The following is a 25,602-nucleotide window of genomic DNA, read 5'->3' on the forward strand; positions in this document are numbered from 1 at the left end:
ACTGCCAAGTAATAATGACTGTAATAAACCGAGAAGATTTCCTTTTAAATAAGTGGATGATTTTTTAGCTGACTCTGAAAATGTAAATGGACCCCAATTAACGAATGCCTTAATCATTCTTCCTGTTTCTTCTTTATAGACACATTATTTCCTGCCTAAGGGTGAATGCATTCGGGGTACATACATTCAGATATGAATACACATATACATATACATGTTCAGGGTACAGACTTTAATAGAGAAGAACTAAGGATATTCATTAACTAGAACTACAAAGATCTCTCCAAGGACTTCTATTTGTACCAGAATAAAGTCTATATTACTTAGTCTGGCATACAAGTCTTGCTGAATCCAACCTCAACTATGTTTCATGAGATACTCCATTTTCCATGAGCAACTAGTCCTCTCTGTTCTGAATTTCCAAAAAACTCATCTCCTGCACTAATCATTTAGCATTTTATGGCTCTATTTTAAAGATTTTTGCTACATTATTTCTCAGAGCATGGAAAATAGCTATTGAATTTAGCTGATATAGAATTTTCTTAATACTTAAAAATAGATATAGTTTTTTTCAGGACACAATTTTTCTGGCTCATGAGAGAAAATTCTAAATATATAGCATAATGTTTTAAAAATTAAAATGGTCTATGATTTCATCACAGAGAGATAACCCTTAATAACGCCATGAGCTATATTGGCTAACTTTCATCCAAGATTTTTCCATGTTAAAAAAACAAATAGATCAGACTCAGTATATTTATATGCATATGCTATATAGAGTTTTTGAAATTGAGGGTCATGTTTTATGTATACACATATATGCATATATATTTCATATTCAGGATTATCATTAATATTTTGTGCATGCTTTTACAATTTTGTGAAATATTATTTAGAAACACTTTTAATAATTATATAATAATCTTGTAAGAAAGACTACAATAGCTATACTGTACTATAATAGCTACATCTCTCTATTTGTTATTGGCTATCAAACTTTTATTCCCTTTACCAAAAATGATGTAATCTCTTTAAATATAAATCTCTTTAAACATAAATCTTTGTTTTCAACTCTAAATCTACCCTGAGGACAGATTTTCTCTAAGTTGAATATGAAATTTTGAGACTCTTAACACATATAAACAAAATGCTTTCCAAAATACTTCTACCCATTTACACAGCCTCCAGCAATATTGAGAACTTCTGTTATGGCCACCTCAAACTTTTGGAGAGTTTTGTTTGTTAAAAACTGTTTTGGCAGCATAACACATAAATTTCATCTTCCTATTTACTTTAACATAGAATATCTTAAAATTGTGAACTTTACCAATCAGGAAAAGAAATCTGAGTTTCAATTTGTTTACAATTAGCTTTAGTTTCATTTATCAATTATACCTCAGTAAAGCTGAAAAATAAATAGATGTGTAAGTAAAAATTAGCCACCCAGACCCTCCATCTAATACTTGGACTTTTTTCCCCTCTATTCCAGAAAAGTCAAAGTTTTCCTAAACTATATCAGGTACCAACATCTAAAAACATAATGTCGAGGTAATAAAATAGAAAAAGATTTGTGCTTCTTGGGCAATATAGATTCACAGTGTTATTATAATAAAAATTATACCAATTTTCCAGGGCATTTAGTCTTTACTTTCAGCCTTTTAATGCAGTGGTCCTCAGGCACTACTGGGATCAGAATCACCCAAGGGAGATTTTAAGGCATGTCAAGACCTGGCTCCCATCCCTGTGCATACATGCATACTAAGTCACCTCAGTTGTGTCTGACTCTTTGCAACCATACGGCTTGTAGCCCACCAGGCTCCTCTGTCTATGGGATTCTTCAAGCAAGAATATTGGAGTGGGTTGCCATACCCTCCTCCAGGGCATCTTCCCAACCCAGGGATCAACCCAAGTCTCTTTTGTCTTCTGCATTGTTAGGCAGGTTCTTGACCACTAGCGCCCCCTGGGAAGCCTAGGTTCCATTCCCAGGGCCAATTATATCATAGCTTCAGTTGCAGGATACAAAATCAATACACAGAAATCACTTGCATTTCTATATACTAACAATGAAATATCAGAAAGAGAAATTAAGGAATCAATCCCATTCACCATTGCAACAAAAAGAATAAAATATCTAGGAATAAACTTACCTAAAGAAACAAAAGAATGTACACAGAAAATTATAAGGCACTAATGAAGGAAATCAAAGGCAGCATAAACAGATGGAGAGATATTCCATGTCCCTGGGTAGGAAGAATCAGTATTGTGAAAATGACTATACTACCAAATGCATTCTACAGATTCAATGTGATCCCTATCAAATTACCAATGGCATTCTTCACAGACCTAGAACAAAAAATTTCACAATTCATATGATAGCACAAAAGACCCTAAATAGCCAAAGCAGTCTTGAGAAAGAAGAATGGAGCTGGGGGAATCAATGTTCCTGACTTCAGATTAGACTACAAAGCTGCAGTCATCAAGACAGTATGGTACTGGCACAAAAACAGAAATACAAACCAATGGAACAAAATAGAAAGCCCAGAAATAAACCCATGCACCTGTGGTACATTATTTTTTGCAAAGGAGGCAAGAATATACAATGGGGAAAAGACAGCCTCTTCAATAAATGGTGCTGGGAAAACTGGACAGCTACATGTAAAAGAATGAAATTAGAGCACTCCCTAACACCATACACAAAGATAAACTCAAAATGGATTAAAGACCTAAATATAAGACCAGAAACTATAAAACTCTTAGCAGAAAACATAGGCAGACACTCAATGACATAAATCAAAGCAAGACCCTCTATGACCCACCTCCTAGAGTAATGGAAATAAAAACAAAAGCAAACAAGTGGGACCTGATTAAACTTAAAAGCTTTTGCCGCAGCAAAGGAAACTGTAAGCAAGGTGGAAAGACAACCCTTAGAATGGGAGAAAATAATAGCAATGAAACAACTGACAAAGGATTAATTTCCAAAATAAATCAGCAGCACAAAAAACTCAATGCCAGAAAAACAAAAGACCCAATCAAAAAGTGGGGAAAAGATCGAAACAGACATTTCTCCAAAGAAGACATACAGATGGCTAACAAACACATGAAAAGATGCTTAACATTGTTCATTATTAGAGAAATGCAAATCAAACCACAATGAGATATCATCTCACACCAGTCAAAATGGCCATTATCAAAAAGTCTACAAACAATAAATGCTGGAGGAGGTGTGGAGAAAAGGGAACGCTCTTGCACTGTTGGTGGGAATGTAAACTGATACAGCCACCATGGACGACAGTATGCTGCTGCTGCTGCTGCTAAGTCGCTTCAGTCGTGTCCAACTCTGTGCGACCCCATAGACAGAAGCCCATCAGGCTCCTCTGTCCCTGGGATTCTCCAGGCAAGAACACTGGAGTGGGTTGCCATTTTCTTCTCCAATGCATGAAGTGAAAAGTGAAAGTGAAGTCTCTCAGTCGTGTCCAACTCTTAGCGACCCCATGGACTACAGCCTACCAGGCTCCTCCACCCATGGGATTTTCCAGGCAAGAGTACTGGAGTGGGTTGCCATTGCCTTCTCTGGGAAGACAGTATGGAGATTCCTTTAAAACCTAGGAATAAAACTACCATACAATCCAATACTTTGGCCACCTAATGCGAAGAGCTGACTCATTTGAAAAGACCCTGATGCTGGGAAAGATTGAGGGCAGGAAGAGAAGGGGACGACAGAGGATGAGATGGTTGGATGGCATCACTGACTCAATGGAAATGAGTTTGGGTAAACTTAGGGAGTTGGTAATGGACAGGGAGGCCTGGCGTGCTGTGGTTCATGGGGTCGCAAAGAGTCAGACATGATTGAGTGACTGAACTGAACTGAACTGATGATCCAGCAATCCCACTCCTAGGCATATACCCTGAGGAAACCAAAACTGAAAAAGACACATGTATCCCCTTGTTCATTGCAACACTATTTACAATAGTTAGAACATGGAAGCAACCTAGATGTCCATCGACAGATGAATGGATAAATAAGTTGCGGTACATATATACAATGGAATATTACTCAGCCATAAAAAGAAACACATTTGAGTCAGTTCTGATGAGGTGGATAACCTAGAACCTATTATACAGAGTGAAGTGAGTCAGAAAGAGAAAGAGAAATATCATATTCTAACACATATAAGAGACAGAGCTTAAGAGTTCCTGTTTTGGAGTTTAGTTTGGCAGTAGGTGGAGCATAAATACTACATGATCTGAGTACTGTAAAGAAGAATAAATCATGGAAAGAGAGTGGAGACATGTTATTTATATGGTGTTCAGAGAAACCTCTGGTCTCCACTCTAATGTAAGTTCCAGGAGGTTAAGCATCTTAGCTGCCCTGCTAATTGCATTCTCATTGTCAGAACGATGCCTTGCACATCGACGTCCAGTGTTAGCTGAATGAATACATGCTGTGGACACAGAGAAATTTGTTGAAAAATTCTCTCACTTAAAAATTGTGTTGGTCAGCAGGAGACACAGTTGATCTTAAATTATTATGTCACTCCAGTATATTTCTTGCTGAAATATGAAAAGCAGGAGATGCAGTTTCTTATGAAGCCCAGTAACTTCAGATCAGAACTGAAAATTGAGTTATTAACTGCCAGGACTTGGTCATTGCTTAACCGTTGTCGGCTAGGCCAGGTCAGCACCCGGCTCATATTTGATAGCCTAGATAACCTGGAGAATTTCATGAACGCTGCAGACTTCTTGATGACAGTGTTTAGCACCTGCTAGTCCCTTAAACTGGAGAAGGCAATGGCACCCCACTCCAGTACTCTTGCCTGGAACATCCCAAGGATGGAGGAGCCTGGTGGGTTGCAGTCCATGGGGTCACTGGGAGTCGGACACGACTGAGTGACTTCACTTTCACTTTTCACTTTCATGCACTGGAGAAAGAAATGGCAACCCACTCCAGTGTTCTTGCCTGGAGAATCCCAGGGACTGGGGAGCCTAGTGAGCTGCCATCTATGGGGTCGTACAGAGTCGGACACGACTGAAGCGACTTAGCAGCAACACATATATACAGAATCTAGAAAAATGTTACTGCAGAATTTATGTACAGGGCAGCAATGGAGAAACAGACTTAGAGAACAGACTTATGAACATGGAGAGAGGTGAGGAGAGGGTGAGGTGTTTGGAAAGAGTAACATTACACTACCATATGTAAAATAGATAGCCAACGGGAATTTGCTGTATGGCTCAGGAAACTCAAACAGGGGCTCTGTATCAATCTAGAGGGGCGAGATGGGGCAGGAGATAGGAGAGAGGTTCAAAAGGGAGGGGATATATGTATACCTATGGCTGATTCATGTTGAGGTTTGACAGAAAACAACAAAATTCTGTAAAGCAATTATCCCTCAAAAAAATTAATTGAAAAAAAAAAGAAAAACAACAACAAAAAAATGAAACAAAACAAAAATAAATAAATCAGAAGCCTCCTCCCAGGGACCAGACCATAATACTCAGGTGATTCTACAGTGAAGCCTGGGTTAAAGATGACTGTCCTAATGGCACAAAGTGCCACTGGTTTTGCAGGCTGATTAAATGGAGATGGCCATGGTCAGGAAGGGACTGGTTTTCCCATACATGACTCCCAGCTAGCTCTGTCTCTTAGCACAAAGGACATCTTTGACTCAAAATCAAGTAAAATTAGTGCGTGTCCCCTGTCACTTCTCTGGCCATTATAAGTGACATTTCTGTGCCTGGTGTTTCAATCTCAAACATGTCACTGTTTTCATGTCATCACTCCATTCCATGCTGCAGAGATCACCCTTGTCAGGTGCCATTCATCTGGACGGATCAGGCCTACACTCACAACCCGAGGCCCTTCCCGTGCTTCTGGCCAGCTCTGTCCCACAGTGGCTGTCACCAGGCCCAGCACACATTGGCTTCAGTCTGCTGCCACTTCAGACCATGGTCAGTTGATTGTTAGGATATCAACTCATCAACCGCACTGGCCAACACTAGAACTGAAAATAAATGGCAAAGTAAATCACTCAGGAGAATAAGAGATGGTTGGACTTTTGGCCAGCTCACCCAGAGGTGATTTATGAGCCTTTCTTGGCTCCGCCAAATTCCCTCCAAGGCATCAAGGATACAAACACAGGGCTGATGGAGAATCTTTCAGGTAGTCTTGCAGAAATGTTCAGGAAATCACTCAGTTGTTTACTTTCCCAGGTAAGTAGTAAAATTGGAACTCAGGAAAGAGTCCAAGGGCTGGAAGATAAGCCATGCCGGGAGGTGTGTACACTGGCATCATTTTCTCTTTCATATTTCCCTCCATTGGGGATAGAAAGAGTGGAGGATATATAAGAAATTAATTAATGACTATGTGCTCTTTTCCTACTTAATCATTTGTATTTTCACAATGCCTATGGCAGGTGACATAAAGTGGAAATTAGGAAAGAAGTGTAGATAGTTACAGATGATAAGGGCACCATTTAATATCTTAAACTGGAAACGATCTCTTGCATGAAAGTACCTGGGGAAGATTGGGACTCACTTTAAGAAAGATGCCAAGGGCTGCCTCTCACAAAGGCCCCCCACCCAAATCACCCATCCCAACAGCTTAGAGAAAGTAGTGGCAGATGATTCACTCGACATCATTCCCAACTGAATCACTCCTTGACATCAAATCCCAGAGTTTAACAATACTCAGTTATCAATGCAGCAAAGGTTGGTAGCTCCCAAGGTTTACAGGATGTAGAAAATCATGATGGGAGTTACAGTAGTACTTTATAGCATCTGAGATATTCGAGAATAAAAATTTTCCATTGACTTTTTCAGTTTAATAACTGTCAGAACTGCTGATTCAATAGGCAAATCCTGTGAAGTCCACAGAATCTCTAGGGACATAGTAATATATGTGTACTCCTGAAAGAATATTTTTGAGTTCATGTGGATTATCATTCACCTGCCTGGTTCTTGGTAAATTGATTAGGAAAGTGAAAGAAGCCATGGAGGTAATATATTAGCAAAGCGAAATGCACTTGGAGTGGAAAGTTGGAAATTTTATTGTGCATATTCTTCCTAATTTCTTTATGGGAGAGATTCTCTAAAATGACCATGAAAGTCAATGAGAATATGTGATCTTACGTATAACATATTTTCTTAACTCATTCTTTTTTCCAGGGAAAGCATACTTTGAATGTCATGATTTTTATAAGAATATATTCACCATGTCAAAGAGATTAACCCAATAAAAGTCTGGATTCAAAGAGTAGGTGAATAACAAACACATTAGCTGCTAAGGAAGCAGTGAGGTTTTCAAATAATAGATCAATGTCTTGTTACTTAGCTTAATGATCATATACATTAAAATTCCCAGTTTCCTAATGCTTGCTCCTTTCTCAACTAGGCACACACTTGGAATGGCATCATAGAATCTTCATGTTCCAATACTGTGCACAAAAAAATGATGACTGATTGTGACACACACAAGTTCTATTTCCTTCTTTTGAGGGATATGTTAAATTGAAAATTTAAGTATCCATAATAATAGAAAGTTGGAACTGTAGAAGCTGGTTATTTAAATCTTATGAACACCAAATATCCAGCACACTCTGAGTGTACTCACCTGGCCCAACAGGGTTTCTTGGCCTGGAAAGAGCTGACACCTCCTGGCAGTCCTTCATGTTCTCTGGGCAGACACAGACTCTTACCTGTCACACAATGTTCAGAGACACTTACACAAGTGCCTAGCCAAGGGCCAAGGAGCTCCAAGAGCAAATACTTGAGTCTTGTCTACCACTGGAGTTCAAATGTATGTACATGCCAGCCAATTTAAGGGGACAGGGAGTGCTTGAGTGAATCCAGACTGAAATGGGGTAAAAGAAAAACTATGAGAAAAATCTTTACTCTTTTACAGCATGTCTTTGAAAGGTGGGTTAGACTCAGGAGCAGAGCCAGAAAGTGGGGACAGACACATGATTCAGGATATATACAATAAGGGTCTACTTCTGATCCTCCCTTATCCAACCCCTTCCCTAGGAAGCATGTACACTGCTAGGACTAGGAAGTGGAATAAATGGAATGAACTGACTACTAGGGACCCTGGTATGTCTTCTGAAAGAGCTCTGCAGTGCAAGAGGGTATTTTCGCCTTTTGTCCAAAGAAAAGGAATTGGAGATCTGGGGACACCCAAAAGTTGGCAAGGAACTCCTTGCAGTTCTAAGAGAAATAGCAAGTGAGTAAAAGGAACAATCGTTGTTGTTGTTCAGTTGCCCAATTGTGTCCAACTCTTTGTGACCCTGTGGACTACAACACACAGATCACTGCCTTGTGGCAAAGGGGCTTGCCACTTTGCTATGAAATGAAGCTATGAGCCATGCCACGTAGGGCTACCCAAGATGGACAGGTTATAGTGGAGAGTTCGGACAAAAGGTGTTCCATGGGAGGAGGGAACGGCAAACCACCCCGGTATGCTGGCCATGAGAACCTTATGAACCATATAAAAGGACAAAAGGAATAATGCTGACAAGCAAATAAGGAGCATCAGGGTCCTAGCTTGGGTCCATCCCACTGCGGGGGCAGAAAAACTAGGCATCTAAGCCTCAGAAATCCATAGCAAGACGGCTTCAGGGAAGGCTTGCAGCAGAGCTGCAGTGGGGCTCTGATGCTGCACGAGGCGTCTCTCTTCTACCACTCCCTTTCCTAGAGATTGCCTAGAGTTGAGGGCAGGAGATGCCAAGGGAAGCTGCTGAAATTCTGTTACAGGGTTGATGGAAATGTTCAACAGCACACCTGAGGACAGACTGTGAAAGTGACCTTCTTTCGGAATTTAGGGGTTGGGACTTAGAGAACACTTGACTTAAACTGTTGGCAAAGGAAACTTCTGTAGACTTAGCAAAAACACCTGCCATGTTTGACTAGCACCTTATTTTCCAGTTTCCCTAAAATATACGCAAAAATTCCTTGAGTAAATAATATGCGAGAGTGGTATTCCCAGATTAGGCTTCTTAGACTGAGAATTGCAGGTACCTTGCCTTTGGGGTCACTGTCTCTAGCATGGTGCCATGCATGCAAGGATGCTCAATTAAGATCTGCTGAAGGAATGAATAAGTGAATAGAATGAATGTATAAGCATTCCAGCACCTTGTATGTAGAGTTAAAATTCCTAGAATTAAAGATGAAAATATGCAATGTTTAGTGCATAACTTGCATGATATTATTCACCAGGTGCATCATAGATTAAGAAGTGCATTTTATTAATTTCAAAATTACACATGTGCTTATGAATAGTGTTCCCAATAGTCACAGACAAAGTGTTCTGAATGCTTTATTAAAGAGCAATTCCTTGTCACTAGCACTGGTAACACACATAAATGTATACGGCTGCCTACATTACCAGGAATTGTCAGTGGCTCACTGGGAGCCTGCACATGATGGAAAATGAGAAATCCTTCAGTCACTTTCCTTCAACATTGCAGATCAAGTACACAGTGCTTTAGAAACTGTTTCTCCCCTTCAGGCATATTGGCACAGAAATAAAAGTACTTAGTCTCTCTTTCCAGTTTTGTTTTATGTTCTCCATACTGAGAGTTGCTCACACCATAGACTCCCAATGGAGAGGAACTTGCGTGCCCAGCACACATTGGAGGGTAAGAGATGACTTTTTCGCAAAGAGTGTAGAGTGAGGAATGCAGTGGGTTTGCAGTTCTTGGCTGCTTTCTTTTTCAGATGTTCATCTCCCAACATGTGCCAGTTCAGATATTCAATCAAGAAATGTAGAGAGAGCTTGCAGGGTTGAGAGCTGTGTTGTCCAATATGGTAACCATAATCACATGTGACGACTGAGTACTTGAAGTGTGGCTAATCTGAATGAAGATGTGCAGTAGACATGAAACACACCCTGGACTTTTGCAGACTTAGTTTGAAAGGAAAGATAAATGTAAAATATTTATTACATTCTAATGTTTCAGGTTAAACCAAATAGATTGTTAAAATGAACTTTATCTGCTTTTGTTGCGTCTTTGTGGATTCAGGAAAATTTAGTTACATATGTTGCTCAAATTTTTGACTCACTATATATACATTGTGCTTATTTAGAGGGGCCACCAGATCAGGAGATATGCATTTTAGTTATTTGCATTTATTTTTTGAACTTATATTATGTGCCAGGAATTGGGGAAAGAGGTAGATTTAATGATGAGCAAAGCAACCTGATGCCACTTATTGGAAAATACCCTGATGCTGGGGAAGATTGAAGTCAGGAGGAGAAGGGGACGACAGAGGATGAGATGTTTGGATGGCATCACCAACTCAATGGACATGAGTTTGGGCAAGCTCCTGGAGATGGTGAAGGATAGGGAAGCCTGGCATGCTGCAGTCCGTGGGGTCACAAAGAGTCAGACACAATTATTCGACTGAACAACAACAAAGCAAATATGTGTATCACACTTGGTTTCTTGCACTCCGGTCTACTTGCTCTCTTTCCCCTCCCCCACCCTCTCCCCTCCTGCTTCTGCAAGTAGTTCAATCCTTGCCATCTTGCTGCTCATCTCCCATTCTAGCCAATAGTGACATCATGTCATCGTCTAGGATCCAGCTCTGTCTTAACCTGGACACTGACCCATAAAGGAACTTTGAACCCCTGATAGCACAGTTCTTTGTTTTAATGTCTAAGTTCAATCTTCTTGGAGTCTAAGAGAAATAGACACATTTACTAAATAATCATACAACTTCAGAATATGAATACAAACTGGGTAAAGTGCTGTGAAGGAAAAGTAGAAGCTTTGGAGTGAGTCTGAAGATAAATTCTACTGGATGAATATGAGGGGAGCAGGCACATGGGAGCTGGGGTTGGGAAAAATGAAACTAGAGGAGAAAAGTTCTGGATAAAAGAAAGAACATATTCAAAGGCTTGAGTCTAGAGGGAGCATGCTAACCTCAAAGAATGTAAGGGAAACCACCATGGTCAGAGAGTGACAGAGGAGGGACTCCTGAAGTTGGTGGGTCTTTCTGGTCCTTGCTATCCAAAATGTCATCTGAAGACCAGTGGCATCATCCCACCAGCATGCTTGTCATCAATGCAGAATCTTGGCCCTGTGTGACACACCAAATCAGAATCAGTATTTTGAAAATATCTCCAGGTGATCTGTATAGACATTGATGTCTGAGGGACACGGGTCTAAAATTAACTAAAAATTGGGGGTTAATGCTTAGAGCAATGTAAAGTCATTGAGGTGTTTTTAAGGTTGGTGAAAGAGTCACATTTACATATTTTCCACCCTGCAGAGTGAGACCAGCTACAAAAGAGACCGAAGTCAAGGAGGAGCTTTCTACCTGGACCCACCTTGATCCACCTCCCCATGCTCACCACAAGCACCAGCCCTCCAGGAACACCAAGCAACCTCACATTTCCTGCATCTTACCATCTTTTCAGTTTCTCTAAGCCTCTGATCTCCAATCTTCCCTTGACTACTATCAATTTTAAAAAGAAGAAAAAATTTGAAACCATGCAGATCCATTCTTTCAAAATTTTTTTGTTCAGCTTGGTGCAAAAGTTAATACTTTTCTCCTGCTATGCTACTGTTTTACATTCTTTAAAAAAAAAAATTATTTATTTATTTAACACCAAAAACATTTGAATTGGGATATAGCCAATTAACAGTGTTGTGATAGTTTCCGGTGAACAGTGTGTTTTACATTCTTTTCCTTTTTTCTACAAGAAATGCCTGTTGTAAATTACAGAGTGCATGCATGCACACGTACACACACACACACACATAGGCACACACACATGCACGCACACCAAAATTTGGATTCTGCCCTTTCTAATTACAAATCACCACCTGTGGTAAAATTATTGAAAAACAGATGAGCTTTTCATTCCAGCAATAGCCTTAAAACAAGCAGCAGTTTCAACTGCCAGGGTGATGTATAGACAGCACAGAGGGCAGATGAGGGATTAATTAGGTCTGTCCTTGCACATTGCCAGGGGAACACTTCTGTAGAGGTGATTGAAAACTAGAAAGAGTGGCATTAGTCTTCATTGTTGGTTAAAGGCAACAAAAATAAAGATGCAATTGAGTTGACAAAGCTTCAAGGTATGTGGCTGAGTCATTTGGAGGTGTCAAAACGATCAAACTATAATTAATTAGCTAAAGTGTTATATTTAATCCCTCAACTTTAATGAAGAATTCTGCATCCAACAACAAATAGCAAAGGAGGATCCTTTGGTTTCTGATAGTTGTTAGATTTGCAGGGATAGTAGCTGGGGGAGAACTTAAGTGTTTTGTTTTGTTTTTTTTTTTCTCAGGCTGTAATGATCAACATCCCCTGTTTTTAATCATATTGTCATTTCCCATTCTCTTATAGAACAGTGATGTTGTTCTCTGCATTTCTATGAGGGGAGCAATACAGGCATACAACCCTCCCTGTAGTCTGGGAAGTCTTTTTAAGGACATCTGGAAGATTGACTGTGGGGGTCTTTGGCTTTTGACCACTTGCAGATTCCTTGTCCAATTTGCTGTCAAACAGTGGATCTGTTTTAGAGCATTAAGGAATGTAGCATTGAGTCATAAAGTCACAAAGAGTTCTTAATTATAATCAGGAAACATTCATTGAATGCTTACTATGTGTGGGCTCTGCTTCCTTACCTCAAAAAATATTTACACACAGGAAAAGCATATGATGTAAAATATTGCCTAAAAAGATAATGATTCCTTTTCTCCTACTGGGTGTTCATTGGAAGGACTGATGCTGAGACTGAAACTCCAATACTTTGGCCACCTCATGCGAAGAATTGACTCATTGGAAAAGACCCTGATGCTGGGAGGGATTGGGGGCAGGAGGAGAAGGGGACGACAAAGGATGAGATGGCTGGATGGCATCACCGACTCGATGGACATGAGTTTGGGTGAACTCCAGGAATGGGTGATGGACAGGGAGGCCTGGTGTGCTGCGATTCATGGGGTCGCAAAGAGTGGGACACGACTGAGCCTGACTGAACTGATTGTTTGTACATTTTGGGTCCACATTATTATTTTATAAATTGGTTTCTGAGCCTCACGGGACCAGGACGTGGGCCTGGGTTGTTCTCTTTGTTTGGAGACTAATTCAAACCCTTAGTGATCCTTTTCCAGGCTCCTCTGTCCATGGGATTGTCCAGGCAAAAATCCTGGAGTGGATTGCCATGCCCTCCTCCAAGGGAATCTTCCTGACCCAGGGATCGAACCCATGTCTCTTATGTCTCCTGCATTGGCAGACAGGTTCTTTAGCGCCACCTGGGAAGCCATGAGATAATGCTCATATTTAGCATTTTAATGAATCGGCTATAAATTAGCAGATTTCCTTCTTACTTTTATATAGACTTTGTGTTTATTAGCTATAATTTAGTATCAGCTACCAATATTTAAGCTTGTAATTTTTCTTTCTTATAAATTCTTACTCAGAGCCTTAGGAAAAATACTAACCTTTTATAAAATAAATGGAACTGAGGATGAAACTATCAGTAGTATTTGTAAAAGTCATTCTTTTTCACTTTCCCACCTATCAAATCATTAAAACATGCAGAAAATCCCTTAGAATGGGGATTATTTTATGTCATCTAATATAGATTTTGTTTAAAGATACTCTCATCTTTTTGAAGGATCTATATTAAAACCATTGTTTTAGTAAATTTTAAAATATATATCTCACTATTAAATAGGAAGAAATCATATCATACTATAAGTATGCTTGGGACAAGTATTAGATCTAATATATTAATCAGTTAATGAAGCAGTCTAATATTTTTTCTCTATAAATATTTTCTTTCCTGAAGTCATGACATAAAGTAGTATAATCAGACAGACTCCCTTCTTTGCTCACTCTCCTAAAAGTAAAAACAATGATGTTACGTGTTTTGTATCTGCAAGTTGGAAATTTTCTGTTGGAGAAGAGATATTGCTAGGAAAAGGTAATAATTCGGTTCTCATTGTCAAAGAAAGAACGTTTCCAAAGAGAAGTCACCATTCAGAAAGTTAAATACAGAGCCATCCTCCCCTTTCTATACTCTTTGACCCATTTCACATGTTAAACTTGTACCAGTGTTTAAGATTCTTTAAGCATATGATCTATTTACTTATTCCTTTAATATGATCTATTTACTTGTTCCTTTAATATTTGCACTTGAATAGTTCATGTCCACATAATAATTATCTGTCTTCAATATGAAGCTCCTTAGGGACAAAGATGGTGCTCATAAAAATTGTCAACTGAAAAATGTCACAAAGCAAGCAGAAGTTATAACCAAGATGTGAGTGCAGGGCAGTGTTCTGTGATCATTCCATAACCATGCTCCCTCTTCAAGTGATTTCCTTTGCTCATGTGACCAAAACAAGCCCAGGGCCACAAGTAACCTCATGCATGTCATGGTAAAGTCTCTTTAAACAATGAATGCAATTAACGTACCACCACATCCTTTAATAGGTTGACAGAGAGAAGGCATACTTCTGAATATCACCCTACTTAGCTTCATTCCACATCTACGATCTGCCAAAATAATGCACTAGACACTGAGCTGCTATTTAAATAAATCACCATTGTTGTTAATAACATCTTACCCTTAAACGCCACTTTATAGCTTCCAAGTGCTTTCATAGACCATCACATCTATTCCTCAAAGCAGCTCTGTGAGATAATTGATATTACTCATGTTTTACAGATCACTCAGGAACAGCCCACACACTTTCTCTAACTGCTGTATCAACTAGTGGCTTGCGGCTCCTCTTCTATCCACCTCTATTTAAAGGAAATTTGGGAATAAACACCTTGCCTTGTTTAAATCCCAAGCACAACTTCCTTTTATAGTGGTGGTTAAAACTAGAGGTGAAAAGTACTTTGTGAATTTCTTGAGGTGTTTACAATGTGTATTTTGCCGCTCTTTTATTGTGAAGGATGAGCCTAGCTATGACTGTAACTGACAATACCAACAGGGACACCTCTTCTTTGCTCAGGGAGAACTCTAACCATCTTCTTGAGCTCAAGCAAACTTTTGCTTTAAAAAGGGACCTTGAGCTATTCTTTATCAGTGAGCAACAAGATGCACATATACTAGTACTGGTGGTGTTCGGAGTTGGAAGCAAGTTGGTTAATGGTTATTTCTAGATTCCTTAAGGAAAACTAGGACAAGGCATTAGAGAGGGGTGACAAATCAATTTGTTCCAAATTCCAGAAAAGCTCCTACAGGAAGAAAGGCTTTCTTTGGGACCAGTGAGTTACCTTAAATTAATAGTTGATGCTGAAATGACTGATACACTGCATTCTCTTATCAGGAGGAAGTAACTGGCAAATGAAGAAAAAGGAGGAAAACTCATAAGGATCTTTCAACAAATGGATAAAAAATATTACAGTTTGGCCCATTTTTCTCATCTCCTTCATCCACTCTTTCTATCATTCTGTTTCTAGTTACCTTTTCCCAAACCACTAGCACAAAAACGTGGGAGAGTTTAGAGGCATGCATTCCTGTATTATTCCTTAGCAATATCTGATATCTGGCTCTTAAGAAAAATGTGAGATTTAGGACAACTGTGAATGTGCTATTTCAGTGCACAGCACACAAGTAGAAAAAACATGTGGATGACATATTTATGTAACTGACATGAAAGAACACACAAGTGAAGAAGCTTGGGCAAGCTGCCAAAGTACCTAACAAAGTTACCTGGTGATCACAGGTCTTTGCAAGACATTGGTTACATACGGTCCAGAACAGAGCCTGCGCTGGGCAACTACAGAGTGCCAGGCAGCCAGGCAGCTCTCAGTCCAGTTTAACCAGTTCTATATTCTTGCTCCGATGTGGCTCAGCCATTGACCATTTTTTCTCCCCTAAGTTATGGAAGATGTTGTGTAATAATTTTCTTTGCATATCTGTAGCACATTTCTGTTAGGATCTTGACATATTCACTCATATTGATGTGTTAAGTGCCAGTCAGTCTTAAGAGAACACTGAATCTATCTATTGTCTCTGAGGTCTTTGGTTGCAAAGTAAACATCCGTTACATCTCTGATTTCCTCCTCCATGGCTCCAGCTCTGTTATGCTAAGTCTCTGAGTTATTACTTCCTGTGACAGTGCTGTCCCTTTGTGGCTGAATTTCTAATACACCCTTTTCTTTCTGGATTTTTCCTGAAAATTGCTATATGATTTTTTTGAAAATCAACAACTGAGTTGTATCTTCTTGTTCTGTGTTTCTTCTGGAAGGCATCAAAGGTCAACAGACACAGAATCTCAAAAACTGTCAAATAAAACAAGCACCAATTCTCAGTTCTTATTTCCAATCCCAAGGTTCTGAGAAAATCCAACATCCATACCCACAGCCCTCCACAGGTCTTGATGAGACATTGGCTGAACATATCACACACTGTAGCCCCTTTGCATTCTGGGAAAATGCCAGCTACTTACCTTCCATTGGTGTTTTCTTCTCGCTTGGTTTGAAGAGGAGGGTGGAGTCTCCAGATGGCTGGTTGGTTCTCAGCCAGGCTGATGTTGCCAACCCAGCGAATATTTGTCAATGTCTGGAGACATTTTCATTGTCACAACTAGGAATATGTTTTTGGTATCTGGTAAATAGAGACCAAGGGTTTTGCTGAACAGACCCTACAGCAAAGAATTATCCTCAAAATGTCCATAGCGCTGGTTTAGAATCCCTACTCCAGCACTATGGGTTTGAAAGTAAGAATTAGGTAGGCGAGAGAGAACTTCATTTATCTTCTGTAAGATTTTTTTTCTTTTATCCATGAAATATCAATTATTGTAATTAGCAATTTGGGTGCACATACTTGGAGATAATAGGAAAGGATGGGCTGGAGAGGAACAAACAAGCTAAGTCCAGAAAAGAACTAAAACCATGAGTTATAAAGCTATCTCAAGTGGCTAGAAGGCCACCTGCTCAAGTTGAATTACCTCCCCAGTCGTCTCTCATTTTTAAAAAAAATCCAGTTTTGAAAATACATTGTTTCTCCCTTTGTCCAAACTTCAAGTTTCCTCAAGCATATTCTATTTCACCCTATCAATCTTCACAATCCCTCAAATTAAGTAGTGTAAGCATCTTCACTTTATTCAGAAGTGAGATTGTGATGATAAACAGCTGGCACTCATAGTTCACTTTTTCTGATTATATAGACCTGAAAAAAAGGTAAGTTCGAATTTCAGGCACCCCGAATAAGTGAGCAAATAAGCAACAGCATCTCTATAGTGGCTCTAGGGTGGGGGTGAGGGTAGTGGTGAAAGAAGTTAATTACTAGTAAATGTCTATTTAAAATGTATTGGATATCTACTATCTGCCAGGCACTGTGCTAGATTCTTTATTTATCTTCTTCAATCCACACTGCACTTGGAGGTAAATATTATTTCCCTTTGTCATGGATGAGGGGTCTGGGCTTCAGGAAAAGGAAGGAAGTTCTCTGCAGAAATCCTTGAGACTGATTTCCACTCTTGCCTCAGTGAGTCTCAGTGGGTCCCAAAGTCAGAAATCACGGATGTGCCTTGGCTGGGGCACAGAGAGGCGTTAAGATCCTGGCCCAATCTGGGAGCAAAAAGTTGTTTGCCCAGAGCTCTCAGTGTAAGAATCACAGACTCACAGAGCTATTCATAGTAGGAGCTTCGGAGGCCTTTTTCCTAAACGCTTTATATTACAGATGAGGAAATAAGGTCCTCCGAGCAAGTATGATGAATATTATGCCTACCCTCAGAGCCTTTGTCTTCTTATTTGTGCCAGGGCGGGTGCCTGGAAGCATCTCCTCCTGTCCAAACCGCCCTAGCTGAAACACTCAGCCAGCATCTTTGGCTGATGTCTCTGCTTTGCATTTCAGGGAAGAGGAGCCTCTTCTGTGGAATTCCCTTGCTCTCTGCAGAGACAAAGCCTGGGTTTATTTCCTTTTAGAACGCAATACGGAGCAGTCCATTTTGTATGAGCAGCACAGACTTTCCAGCCTTGTCTTTTTCCTTCCTTCTTCTTAAGTCAGCTTCCGTAAAACCAAGTGCTAAATCATAATACCAGTGGGTTAGGATTAATTGTGATGTTTATTTTGGTACTCTTGCCTGAGGACCCAATGTGTGTTTTTACAAATCTAACAAGCAATTTTACCTAGAGTACCAGCCACTCTTCAGCTCCCATTAGCCACGGTTGGATTTGAACCAATGACCTTGAGGTGAGAGGCCACTCATCACATTACGGATGCCCCAGGCCATGGAGTTCACTTGCTGGCTGTTTCTTTAATGTAATTGCCAACAGCAAGATCAGCAGTGGGAATTCTCCCCAGTCTGTAGATCCTAAGGTCTCAGAAACTCAGCCTTTGAGAGCTCTTCTTTTTGCCGTGGAGTTTGGACCTATTAACTAGCAACACTGCTAGAGAGACTGCAGAGGGATAAAGGATGGCATGCATCCCACACTGTTCTCCGGGAGAAGAAGTAGCCTATCAGGTTATAACCATCTGATTTCCTGTCAGGCTGGTGGATAGCTCAAGTCACCAATGCCCATGTTAAAGGAAATATTCGAGAACATTAATGATTTGCCGGTACCAAGAGATATGATGAGGAGTTTAAATATACTGCCCCTCAATGGGAGGAAATGTATTTCTATTAAGGGACCAGAATTGTGCTATGCTTGTTGGAATTTTTGCTTGTGCACAGGAATTTCGCTCCAGGTCTATGTCTGTCACTGAAATTGACAACTGCCTATGGCTCTGCACAATTGAAACGTAGATCTTAAATTTCACATCATTATCCAAATAAAATATATCTGCCAAGGGGGACTGGTATTACACAGTTAGAGAACTGTGATACCAGTTGTCTGATTAACATATTGAGAGGAATAGAAGAATTTCTCACCTATTTTCCAGAGGGAGGCTGGCTGGGGAGCGCCTGTTAAATGGACTAATTGATCAGGCTCCCTGTGCTAGGTACAGAGATGCCCAGCATCGTGACTGGCTAGGGGAGGCAGGGTTTCCAGGGATAGAAAATATCTATAATGCAGGAAAAAAGGAATGGTGAGCAAACCAGATATTCATTAATCCTATCTTCTAAAGGGGAAAAATGGGAAACCATTAGCCCCTAATTACCTTGCTCCTCGCTCTTGGGCCCCAGATGCTCAACAGTACTCAGAAGGAAGACGCAAACCCAGACTGCCTCTTCTCAAAGCCTTTTCTTGAGACCCGACACCCTGATAATTCTGAGTTTGCAGTATTCATGAGAAATGTCATGGGATACTAAAAATGTATCTCTAATTTAATAAAACAAAACAATCAGAAGTAGTTTACTCTGAAAGAGACATTAGAGATCATTAACTCATGTTGTCTCCCCTTTTTGTTCTGTGTTAATTAGGTCACTTGTTTTTGGACTTAGTGCTCAATTCTAAACTCTGATGGGCAGGTTGGTATCCAAAGGCCACATGAGTATAACGCGTAAGTTTAGATCTCAGTGACTTTGGGAATCTCAGCTATGTGAATTTTTCAACTGGAAGCAACCTTAGTGATCAATACTGGTGCAGTTTTCTTATTGTTCCAGACAAGAACATTGAAGTCTAGGAAGTGAAATGACTTCCCTTGTAATAAGCTACTGACATTTATAATGAGATAGCAACAACTGTTATAATAATTATCCCCATGGCATCCGAGATTCATTCTGCCTTAGTTTAGCCTTGCAGAGGGTTTCTGGAAGCATCATGAGAATTTTTATCAGTTAATCCCTTCTTATACTTATTGGTGTATTTGTGGCAAGTCATTCAAAATAAGCCAATGCTGTTCTTACAATGGTGGTAATGTCTCACGTCCCACTTTCTTCTTACTGGTTAACTGTGGTTTAGATCTTCATCTTGCACATGGTAGTTTGTTCTGATGGTTTAAAAATGTTAGACTGCAAATCCCGATCTGGCTTTTTGGTAATTTACTGTGAGACCAGTAGCAAATCATTCCATCTTCTTTGCTACTGCTTCTTAACAAGAAGTGGAATTTTTTCAGGTATTATTCTGACATGCTGAGTAGAAGTGAACAAACACTCCTTCCACCATGACTTTTAAGAAAGCCCAAACAGGAATAAAAAATGTTACAGATCAATCTAGTTATTCTGAGTCTCAATTACCTAATATGAAAAAAAAAAAAAAAACCGAAAAGAACAATACCATTATATCAGGTTAGTTTTCAGGACTAGATGAGAAATACATAAAGCAAAAGCACTTGGCATTTTGACTGATGCCCAAGATACTTCAGTATCCTTGTGCCTTAGCAATTACTTCTACTCTTTCTGGATTTTAATGTATAGCTGACCCTTGAGCATCTCTACGGTTAGTGGTGGCAACTCACCACACAGGTGAAAATCCATATATCCTACCAGTTAGCCTTCTTCAGTATCCACAATTTTGCATTCATAGATTCAACAACCACAGATCGTGTGTGTATTTGTCTGACCCCGTGGACTATAGCCCGCTAGGTTCCTCTGTCCCTGGGATTTTCCAGGTAAGAGTACTGGAATGGGTTGCCATTCCCTTTTTCCAGGAGATCTTCCTGACCCAGGGATTGAACCTGCACCTCCTGTGGCTTCTGCATTGGCAGGTAGATTTTTCATCACTGAGCCACCTGGAAATCCAGCTGGTATTGAGTGGGGAAAAAAAAAAAATGTACAATTCAGTGCAGTTCAAACCTATGTTGTTCAGTATCTTTACATGCAACACTTGTCATAGTCTCTTGTATTGCAATTAGTGGTTAATCCTTTAACATTCTAGCCAGATTATAAATTTTGGGGGAATCGGGAATTCTATTCCATATACATTTGCAACCTTACACAAAACAATCATAGCACTTTATTCATATGCCTGTTCAGAACAGTCTCTTTATTTACCAATGAATTAAACAAGCTAATTGAATAACAGTCCTTCTAGGTAATAATATTGCAGATATAGAATAGACTGAATGGTTCTACTTTGGATTCTATTAACTGCAACATTGTGTAAACTTTCCTTTGTATTAGTATCAAAAATGAGCAAAGCATTTTTCTCCACATCAAACCTCATAAACCATGGCATAGACAAGGAGGTAGCAAATTATAGCCCATGGTCCAGCTGCCATCTGTTTTTACAAATAAAGTTTTATAAGACCACAATATATCCATTTGTTTAGGTATTTTCTGTGGGTTCTTTTGCACTACAAAGGCAGAATTGAATAGTTCAGACAGATATCACATGGCCTACAAAGCCTGAAATATTTATGAGGTTGTCCTTTACTGAAAAGCTTTGTTACCCCCGGTATTGACTAGGCAGCATAGACAGACTATAGTATACTATCCTAGAGACATTTTGCTGCTGTAGGGAAAAGAATATAATGAAACAAAAGTGAACAAGTCATACTTTAGCTTTTTATTTTCTGCGGCTCTTTCAAATAAGGTAAGGTTAAAGCCTTTGACTGTGTGGATCACAATAAACTGTGGAAAATTCTGAAAGAGATGGGAGTTCCAGACCACCTGACCTGCCTCTTGAGAAACCTATATGCAGGTCAGGAAGCAACAGTTAGAACTGGACATGGAACAACAGACTGGTTCCAAATAGGATAAGGAGTATGTCAAGGCTGTATATTGTCACCCTGCTTATTTAACTTCTATGCAGAGTACATCATGAGAAACGCTGGGCTGGAAGAAGCACAAGCTGGATTCAAGATTGCTGGGAGAAATATCAATAACCTCAGATATGCAGATGACACCACCCTTATGGCAGAAAGTGAAGAGGAACTCAAAAGCCTGTTGATGAAAGTGAAAGAGGAGAGTGAAAAAGTTGGCTTAAAGCTCAACATCCAGAAAAGGAAGATCATGGCATCTGGTCCCATCACTTCATGGGAAATAGATGGGAGACAGTGGGAACAGTGTCAGACTTAACTTTTTGGGGCAAAATCACTGCATCCAAAATCACTGCAGATGGTGACTGCAGCCATGAAATTAAAAGATGCTTATTTCTTGGAAGGAAAGTTATGAACAACCTGGACAGCATATTAAAAAGTAGAGACATTACTTTGCCAACAAAGGTCCGTCTAGTCAAGGCTATGGTTTTTTTGGTAGTCATGTATGGATGTGAGAGTTGGACTGTGAAGAAGGCTGAGCGCCGAAGAATTGATGTTTTTGAACTGTGGTGTTGGAGAAGACTCTTGAGAGTCCCTTGGACTGCAAGGAGATCCAACCAGTCCATTCTGAAGGAGATCAACCCTGGGATTTCTTTGGAAGGAATGATGCTAAAGCTGAAACTCCAGTACTTTGGCCACCTCATGCGAAGAGTTGACTCATTGGAAAAGACTCTGATGCTGGGAGGGACTGGGGCAGGAGGAAAAGGGGACGACAGAGGATGAGATGGCTAGATGGCATCATTAACTCGATGGACGAAAGTTTGAGTGAACTCTGGGAGTTGGTGATGGACAGGGAGGCCTGGCGTGCTGCAATTCATGGGATCACAAAGAGTCGGACGCAAATGAGCTACTGAACTGAACTGAACTGAACTGAATGTTTAGTAATTTGTTCTTTAAAGGTGACGGTAATGTAAAATTATATGTACACACGTACTTTGACATTTATTGTTAGACATTCCAGTTTTTCTTTGTGGTCAGCAAAGCTGTGAGGTAGAAGAAACAGACATGATTCCTTGGAGTCCACAAATCACCCTAAGTATGTGTTTGTATCCATGACTCTTTCCACAAAACTATTCCATGGTTTTATTACACTACCATATCCATATGCATGTGCTGAATTAAGATAGCACTGAAAGCTGGAATTGCTTTCACCTGCCAGGATTTCATAAGACAGTTTTGGATTCCAGGAACCACATCCCAATTCCTGATAGTTTCAAGGCCCTATGGAAGGAGTTTGATAAACTGGGCCATTGAAACAGTTTTGTAGGGACTTCCCTTGCGGTCCAGGGGTTAAAACTCCAGGCTCCCAGTGCATGAGGCATGGGTTCCATCTCTGTTCAGGGAACTAAGATCCTTCATGCTGCTTGGTGTGGCAAAAAAAAAAAAAAAAAAAAATTAATTAAATTTAAAAAATTAAATGTGTTCTTAAACAAAAAAAGATTTTTATACACAAGTATAGCCAGCTTTTATTTACTCTGAAAGCTCACAAGTGTCATTTTTGTTGTTGCTATAACCTTGGGAGTTGTGTATTTCCCTGGAGAAATGTTGGAAGGTTGAGGGGTACAAAGAGTTAAGAGAAAACAGAGAAAGTGAGACAAGAGAGAGAAGGCTAATCCCTTGGGCATTTTATTTACTTTGCTTTTAAAAAAATATGTCCCCTGGTCTTTACTGAGATTCATCACTACTTTTTGAAATCATAAAGTGTGTTACCCTGTTTGGGACCCAAAGAATTTTATAGTACATACAACTTCCCTGTGGGTCTTAAATTTAGTCTGATCAGTATTCACCATTCCTCTGAAGAACAAACAAAAAAAAAAAAACAGTCCCACTGGGAAGATAGAGATTCTCAAGCATGAACTGGACTCCTTTTGTTCTTTTCCTCTTTCCTTTTCTTGAATCCATAACCCAGCTCTGTCAAAGTTAAATAACTAGTAAGTTATATGAAACAATAAAGCATCAGTCATTTGAACCTTCCATAGGAAAAGGAAAGTAGTAGGATTGAGAATAATATCAAATCATTTCCCAGAGAATCTTAAAAATATAATTTTTAAGATATGCCGTCAGGATGGAAGAGAAAGAAAGGGCAAGGAAGAACAAGAAAAACAAGCAAACAGATCAAGGATTTTTAGTGGTTATAGATTTATCAGTTGAATATCAAATTTCGCAACAAGATTGTATACATTTCCTTTGAAGGTTATTGAAAGTCAGAGGAAGAGAGAGGGGGAGAGACCTGACCATTCAGGTACAAAGAACGAACAATCTGGCAACATACTAATTTGCCCTGCCAACAAATTAATTGAAAGATGGAGAGAAGAGGATTCCAGAAAGACTAATTCCTTTCCCTTGATTGCGTCTGAACAGGAGTCATTTTCCTAGTTCACTCACCTTGAATTGGCCACTGTACAACAGCTTTCCCTATGCCTCCCCCATCCCTCACCACCCACCACCAGTTGGGTGAGGGACTGAATTGAACAGACATGGAAAATGATTCAAGAACTCATTTTGATTTAAGAACCCTTTTTTCAGAATCCTTAGGTTGCTATTTGAGTTTCTAAGACATCCTGGGGAAATTGCCTAGCCTTCCTTACCTGACTAATTTATGATTTTAATGAGCTGGATTTGCTCAGGATTTAGCTTTAGTCTTTATAGTCTTCCATTATGAATGCTGTATGTCTTCTTCCTCTTTCCTCTCTTTTCTGAAGTAGAACCAGAAGCCCCGTGGAAGATCTCTCTAGTGCTTTCAAGGTAGGAGAAGATGGCTGTAACTGGGATCCTCATATTCCTCACAGCATAGGCTAAAGATTCCAACATGGCCCAGAAACACAATGAGAATGCCAAAGTTGAAAGGAAAGAAACTTTGTATAATTCAATTTATTAACCCAATTCTTATCATAGTTTTGTTCATACTTCTGTCAAGATTAAGAACCACAAGTATAACCTGGAATGATAAAAAGTGCACTGAATGGGACTCAGATGATCTGGCATCAAATCCCAGCTGCCACTTAAAGTTATGGGATGGTGGGCATGACTTGAATTTTCTGAGCTTGAATTTCCTAATCTGTAAATGGATGTAAGGCTGAGTGCCAAAGAATCAATGGTTTCACATTGGAATGCTGGAGAAAACTCTTGAGTCCCTTGGACAGCCAGGAGATCAAACCATTTGATCCCAAAGGAAATCAACCCTGAATATTCATTGGAACACCTGGTGCTGAAGCTGAAGCTCCAATACTTTTGCCACCTAATGCAAAGAGCCATCTCATTGGAAAAGACCCTGATGCTGGGGAAAATTGAAGGCAAAAGGAGAAGGGGCAGCAGAAGAAAAGATGGTGAGATGGCATCACCAACTCAATGGACATGAATCTGAGCAAACTCCAGGAGATGGTGAAGACCAGGGGATCCTGGTGTGCTGAAGTCCATGAAGTCACAAAGAGTTAGATACAATTTGAAAGTGAAAGTGAAAGTGAAGTCGTTTCCAACTCTTTGCGACCGCATGGACTGTAACCTACCAGGCTTCTCCATCCTTGGAATTTTCCAGACAAGAGTACTGGAGTGGGTTGCCATTTCCTTCTCCAGGGAATCTTCCTGACCCAGGGATCAAACCTGGGTCTCCCACATTGTGGGCAGACGCTTTACCCTCTAGGCCAGCAGGGAAGCCTTAGCGATTGAAAAACAAAAATAACAAAATGGAGATAATCTCTTGTGTATCTACTTCATGGCTGGTAGAAACAAATGTGGAGGCAGTTTGAGATGCTGTATGAAAGCAAGGGCTTATTCCCTTCCATCTTATTCAGCAGCGGCATACAATACTGAACAAGAAGGTGGGAAAGGGGAGTTATATTCATAAGTGGCATCATGACTTACATACAGGATTCCATCCATAAACATAGGCTGCTCTCTGGTTCAGACAGAAGCTAAGCCTTTTGTGCAACTTACTGGGATGTGAGAGGGGAGGAAGGTCAGAAGAATTAAAAAATTAAGTTCCATAATGT

Source organism: Capricornis sumatraensis, chromosome 22 (genome assembly GCF_032405125.1).
Source record: "Capricornis sumatraensis isolate serow.1 chromosome 22, serow.2, whole genome shotgun sequence".
NCBI classification, from domain to species: domain Eukaryota; kingdom Metazoa; phylum Chordata; class Mammalia; order Artiodactyla; family Bovidae; genus Capricornis; species Capricornis sumatraensis.